This window comes from Bufo gargarizans, chromosome 5, assembly GCF_014858855.1.
Source record: "Bufo gargarizans isolate SCDJY-AF-19 chromosome 5, ASM1485885v1, whole genome shotgun sequence".
Lineage (NCBI taxonomy): Eukaryota > Metazoa > Chordata > Amphibia > Anura > Bufonidae > Bufo > Bufo gargarizans.
Window position 1 is genome coordinate 320738618 of NC_058084.1, and position 7264 is coordinate 320745881.

A 7264-nucleotide genomic window follows, 5' to 3' on the forward strand; every position below is an offset into this window, starting at 1 on the left:
CGTGTAAACCCAGAGACAATTACTGGTCCCTAGTGGCCAATTGTAAATAATCGGCTTGTCATGTCTCAGCACGCGTTAGTGGGTCAAATGTAAATAAAGTGATTGCTGGTCTGAACTGAGGTGTAATGGAAAATATATTTTTCTTATTATCTTCCTCTAAAACCTAGGTGCGTCTTAGAGGGCGAAAAATACAGTCAGGGCCAGGTGAGCTGAGAGGGGGGTCCTTCTGCGTGCGTTCTGTATTTTTCTCACACCCATCAATTGCAAGGGCTGTTATCGTCTGAAAGTATGAACAAGAATAGGACTTGCTCTGTAATTTGCAGAACAGTTGCAAAAATTCAGCCCCATAGAAATGAATTGGTCAGAAAATGGCGGTTGTATGCATGCGCTATTTGCCTTCTTATGGTTCTTTACATTGATTTTTATTTTTATTTTTTTATTGTGCCTTTTATCTTGCTTATTTTTAAGCCATATTTACATAAAACATGAAACCTCTCTGCTTTCACATGGCCGAAATATTGGAGCATTTTAGCGTCTGTATTACGGCTGCAACAAACGGACAACAATGGGTCAACTGAACCATAGAGTTCAACTTCTGGGGCGGGGGGCGCCAAAATGTAGCTTCGCTTGTGTTGGCAAAAATCCTTGCACCGGCCCTGAGCAGATCTCACTCTTTGCATTGCACCACTGTAAAAAAAAATTGGTGCATGTCAAGATGGTGTTCTTTAACCGCTTTAAGTCCGCCCATAGGATATAAACGTCCTATGGGTGGACCTCTATTTCTGAACGGACGTTTCTGAACGTCCTTTCAGAAATAGCAGCTGCACGCTAATCATGCAGCTGCTGATCGGGTTGCCTGCTGTCAGTGACAGCAGGGCAACCCAGAGAGAAGGCAGGGACAGTGCCCAGGTGTCCCTGCCTTCCGGATCGCTGCAGACACAGTGCTCACCGAGCGCTGTGTCTGCAGAGCAGGAAGCGCTGAGCGCTTCCTGTTCCGGCCCGGCGGTCATGTGACCGCCGGGACCGGAGCTGCAGGAGCTGTGTGAGGTCTTACAGAGACCTCGATCAGCCCTGCACTGAGGCTGTACAGCGCTGTATTGCGCTGTACAGCCTCTCTGGGGGGTGCATTTCTTCTGTAACTGGGGCTACTATGTCAGCCCCAGTTACAGGAGAAATCAACAGTGAAAAAAAAAAAGAAAAAGTGAAGCAAATGTCCCCCAGAGGTCTTGTATGACCTTATGGGGGACGAAAAGTGTAAAAAAATAAAAAAAATAAAGGGTTGAAAAAAAAAAAAAAAAAAAAAGTTTCACATGTAAAAATAAAAAGGTCCCCAAGTAAGGAATAAAAAAAAAAAAAAAAAAAAAAAATAGACATATTTGGTATTGCCACGTCCGTAAAAACCAGCTCTATAAAAATATCACATGAGCTAACCCCTCGGGTGAACACCGTAAAAAAAAAAAAAAAAAAAACAGTGTCAAAACAAGCAATTTTTGTCACCTTGCATCACAAAAGGTGCAACACCAAGTGATCAAAAATGCGTATTTCCCACAAAATGGTACCAGTAAAAGCCGTCACCTCATCCCGCAAAAAATGAGCGCCTACATAAGAAAATCTCTCAAAAAATAAAAAAACTATAGCTCTTAGAACATGGAGACACTAAAACATCATTTTTTGGTTTCAAAAATGCTATTATTGTGTTAAAGTGAAACAAATAAAAAAAAAGTATACATATTAGGTATTTCCGCGTCCGTAGAAACCAGCTCTATAAAAATATCACATGAGCTAACCCCTCAGATGAACACCGTAAAAAAAAAAAAAAAAACTGTCAAAACAAGCAATTTTTGTCACCTTGCATCACAAAAGGTGCAACACCAAGTGATCAAAAACGCGTATGTCCCACAAAATGGTACCAATAAAACAGTCACCTCATCCCGCAAAAAATGAGCCCCTACATAAGAAGATCTCTCAAAAAATAAAAAACTATAGCTATCAGAACATGGACACATTAAAACATAATTTTTTTGTTTCTAAAATGCTATTATTGTGTAAAACTTTAATAAATGAGAAAAAGTATACATATTAGGTATCGCCACGTCCGTAACAATCTGCTCTATAAAAATGTCACTTGACTGAACCCCTCAGGTGAACGCTGTAAAAATAAATAAATAGAAACTGTGCTAAAACAACCAATTTTTTGGTCACCTTGCCCCATAAAGTGTTATAATGAATGTTCAAAAAATCATATGTACCCCAAAATAGTACTAATAAAACTGGCAGCTTATCCCCTAATTTCCAAAATGGGGTCGCTTCTTGGGAGTTTCTACTGTAAGGGTGCATCAGGGGGCTTCAAATGGGACATGGCATCTAAAAACCATGTGGAGTTCCTTTTCTTCTGCGCCCTGCCGTGTGCCCATACAGCAGTTTATGACCACATGTGTGGTGTTTCTGTAAACCGCAGATTCTGGGTAATAAATATTGAGTTTTGTTTGGCTGTTAACCATCGATGTGTTAAAGAAAAAATTGGATTAAAATGGAAAATCTGCCCAAAAAGTGAAATTAAAAAATTTGATCTCCATTTTCCTTTAATTCTTGTGGAACGCATAAAGGGTTAACAAAGTTTGTAAAATCAGTTTTGAGTAACTTGAGGGGTGTAGTTTCTACAATGGGGTCATTTATGGGGGTATCCACTATGTAGGCCCCACAAAGTGACTTCAGACCTGAACTGGTCCTTATAAAGTGGGTTTTGGCAATTTTCTTAAAAATTTGAAGAATTTCTTCTAAACTTCTAAGCCTTCTAACGTCCTAAAAAAATAAAATGACATTTCCAAAATGATGCCAACATAAAGTAGACATATGGGGAATGTTAAATAATAAATATTTTATGAGGTATCACTTTCAGTTTTAAAAGCAGAGAAATTGAAATTTGGAAAATTGCGAATTTTTCAAATTTTTGGGTAAATTTGGGATGTTTTCATAAATAAAGGTGAAATATTTTGACTCAAATTTATGACTATCATGAAGTACAATGTGTCACGAGAAAACAATCTCTGAATGACTTGGATAAATAAAGGCGTTCCAAAGTTATTACCACATGAAGTGAGATATGTCAGTTTTGCAAAATTAGGCCTGGTCAGGAAGGGGGCAAATGGCCCAGATGGGAAGTGGTTAAGAGTATTAAATGTGTGCCAGTGAATTTTCTGAACAGGTGAATTTTGCACATATAACAACTTGACCTGGTGGAATTCTCTTATTTAGGCCTCATGCACACGGCATTCACTTCAATTGGGCCACAAAAGATGCGGACAGCACTCCATTGCTCTGTTCGGTGGCCCCGCATTTTTTTTTTAACATGTCCTATTCTTGTCTGCGCTTTGCGGACAAGAATAGGCATGTATATTAAAGGCTGTCCGTGCCGTTCCGCAAATTGCGGAACGCTCACAGATGCCATCCGTGTTTTGCGGATACGCAATTTGCGGACCGCAAAACACACCACGGTCATGTGCTTGAGGCCTTACTTTGAGTAGTGACACAGACATGACTCAATATTATAATGTTAGACAGAAGAACTTGATGGAGACCAAAGGTGCCTAGTAAGTACTGTAGTTTCGCTTTATAAGACACAACCAACTAAACATAAGACACAACCAATGTGTACTAATGAGCGTTTCCATAGTAGAATCACTTTATAAGAAGTGCTGCCATTTTCCCCCACTTTTGGGGGAAAAGTGTGTCTTAGGGTACCTTCACGTGTTTAAGTTTTCCGGTATTTAGTTCCGTCATAGGGGCTCAATACGGAAAAAACGCTTCAGTTTTGTCCCCATTCATTGTCAATAATAGGGACAAAACTGAACAGAACGGAATGCCCAAAAATGCATTCCATTCCGTTTAGTTGCGTTCCCAGACCGGAGAGATGCAGATAGTTGTATTATCAGTAACGGAAACGTTTTTGCTGGACCCTGCCGGATCCAGCAAAAAATCGCTAGTGTGAAAGTAGCCTTATAGAGCGAAAAATATGGTAATCATCTATTCTTTATTACTGGTCCTTCCCGAGATATAGATATATGAAATCCACATACATACATACACACATCTCCTTCCCAAGATATAGATATATGAAATCCACATACATACATACACACATATTAGGGAATAAAACAGCCACATGAACCAACACAGCCACTTGGATGTTTTTCCAACTGTATTATTAAATGGATTTTTGATGTTTGCCAACAATAAACAGCAAATTAAGGTATAAAGAGCTATTAAGACAATGCACAGTGTTTAAGTGCTATATAGAGACAATCATGTTTGTTCATTTTACATCCAGTGAAAGTAAATTGCCGCTGTTAGAGAATTACAATTTAATGTCATTATAATGAGGCACATCATGATTAATAAAATCAAAGATTAGTGCACTGTTAGTCTTTTTTTCAAAATGGAAGTTACACCAGTGATATTGTATATTTTTTGGAGGGAGTTTCTGTAGTCTGCCTTGCATTAATCTTCCCATGTCATAGATACCTCAACAATCATGGCTCTGTACAATGAAGACTACAGTTTACTAATCTTGTTTCTCATTTCTTTTTTTTTTCCACTTATGTTTGACTCCATCTAGACCTACTCTGTACATGTACGGCGTGGCCGACAAGGAGTTCTAGACCGGCATACATGGAAGTCATGCTGATGGAGTTCCCACCTGAGGAATACAGGATTAAGATACGACTGGCCAGGCTGTGTCCAAGTGTGAAGTGTGTTTTAGCAATGTCCCTCTCACTGCATTAAAGTCTATGAGCCTTAAACAGCAAAAACCTTACAGACTGACTCCAATGCTCAGCCATGCAGATTCTGGACCTTCTCAGTTCTTTCCTTTCTGAAGTACTTTTGGATAGCAGAACTTTCTTGTTCAGAGATGATTCTCTGGAAACCAGGCCTAGTTTTCTGGGGAGTGAGCACATGTAGCTTCCCTCACTTCTTCTACTAACTGTAGATTCTGAGCTAGGGGTGGACCTAAGTTTGACACCCAACTTCCTGCAAGGGCTGAATCAGGATCCTTAAACCCATAAAGATATTCTGAGTACAATATAATGCATTAAGATACTAACATTACATAACGAGAAAAGCTTTCAAGTACCTTGTTCTGGGCTACTGCACATTGTAAAAGGGATCAGGCCCTGAAAAGTTGAAGTGCCCTAGTGGGACAAAAATAAAATGTAAGAAAAAATGTTTACAAATAAAAAGTTTCAAGTAAAAAAAGGTGTCCCTTTCTCCTCAGCAAGCCATTTACTTTTGAAAAAAATCGTCGCATCCATAATCGGCTCTATAAAAATATCACATGATCTACCCCGTCAGAGGAATGCCATAGAAAAAAATTAGAAAAACGGTGCCAGAACAGAGTCATATCTAGCTCCAAATAGTACCATTGAAAACACTTCATCCCAGAAAAGAGCCCTCACACCAGAAAAAAAATAAAAATATAGCTGTTAGAAAATGGTGACACAAAAACATATTTTTTTAAATGCTTTGTATAAAAGTAGCAATACTTAAAACCTACATAAGTACAAATTGGTATATCTATGATAGTACTGACCATCAGAATAAAGTGCAATAGCACAACCCAAAAAGCAATGGCAGAATTACTGCCTTTTCTTTGTCCTGATTCCCTAAAAGCAAAAAAAAGTGATCAAAAAGTTGTATGTACCCCACAATACACAGGAAATCAAAATTAGAGAACAACATACAATTTCCTAAATGTCAAGATCACTGTGTAGTCCTATTTGAAATTTTCCAAACAGGAGTAGTATTTTAATCACTTCCCGACTGCCCATAGACCATAAATGTCCTGGGTGGTCAGGTTTATATCTGAAAGGACGTTCTGTAACGTCTTTTCAGAGATCGCAGCTGCATGCTAATTGTGCAGCTGCTGTGCTGGGGGCCAGCTGTAATTGACATCAGGGCACCACATAGTGAAGGCAGGGACCATTCCTAGGTCCCTGCCTTCTAGATCGCTATATAAACAGCTTTTTTTGTGACCTCATCTCCCCAAAAATTAGATAAAAAGCGATCAGAAAGCCAAATGTACCCCAAAATGGCTTGTCCCACAAAAAATAAGCACTTACGCAGCTCAGTCAACAAAAAAAATAAAAAAGTCATTGCTGTCAGAAAATGCCATGCCTGAGCGCTGGCGTATCCCTAAACAGAAGTTTAAGACCACAATTAGGGTGTTACTGTATTCAGTAGAATATGGGTGGAGTGATATTCTCCTGTTATCCTTTGTAAAAAGCAAGCACAATTTTCTTGCAAAAAAAATAAAGTAATTTTTCATTTTCAGCGCAAAGTGTTATAAGTTCTATGAAACACCTGTTGGGTCAAAGTGCCCCTAAAATTCCTTGGGTGGTGTAGTTTCCAAAATGTGGTCACTTTTTGGGGGTTTTCACTTGGGGGTACCTCAGGGTCTCTTCAAATGCAACATGGTGCCTAAAGACCACTCCAGCAAAATCTGCCCTCCAAAAACTATATGGGCACTCATTGCCTTATGAGCTCTGCCGTGTACCTATGCAGCAGTTTACAACCACATATGGGTTGTTTCTGCAAATTGCAGAATCAGCTTAAAGGGAGTCTGTCACCACATTTGAGCATATTAGACTGATCAAACAGCGTTATATGTGCCACCGAGAACTTAAAAACGGTACCTTTGTTGTATCTAATGGAGTTTTCTTTCAGCCAAAAATGAACTTTTAAGATTCTGTAAATGCGCCCTCTCAAGTGCTCAGGGCGGCGTCTCAATCATCCGAGCCCCAGGCAGCACCTCCTCAACGGCTCATAACCCCGCCCTCTGTGTGCCTCTGCCCGCCCATTTACTCTCCTCCTCTATCCTTTTCCACTGCGCCCGCTACAAATTTGACCACGCAGCCGCAGTGGAAAAGGAGAGAGGAGGAGAGTAAATGGGCGGGCAGAGGCACATGGAGGGCGGGGTTATGAGCCGTTTAGGAGGTGCTGTCTGGGGCTCGGACAATTGAGACGCCGCCCTGGGCACTTGAGAGGGCTCATTTACAGAATCTTAAAAGTTCATTTTTGGCTGAAAGAAAACTCCATTAGATACAGCAAAGGTACCGTTTTTAAGTTCTCGGTGGCACATATAACGCTATTTGATCAGTCTAATGTGCTCAAATGTGGTGACAGACTCCTTTTAATAAATATTGATATTTGTCTTGTTGATAACCCTTGATGTGTTACATAAAAAAAATTGATGAAAATGAAAAATGTG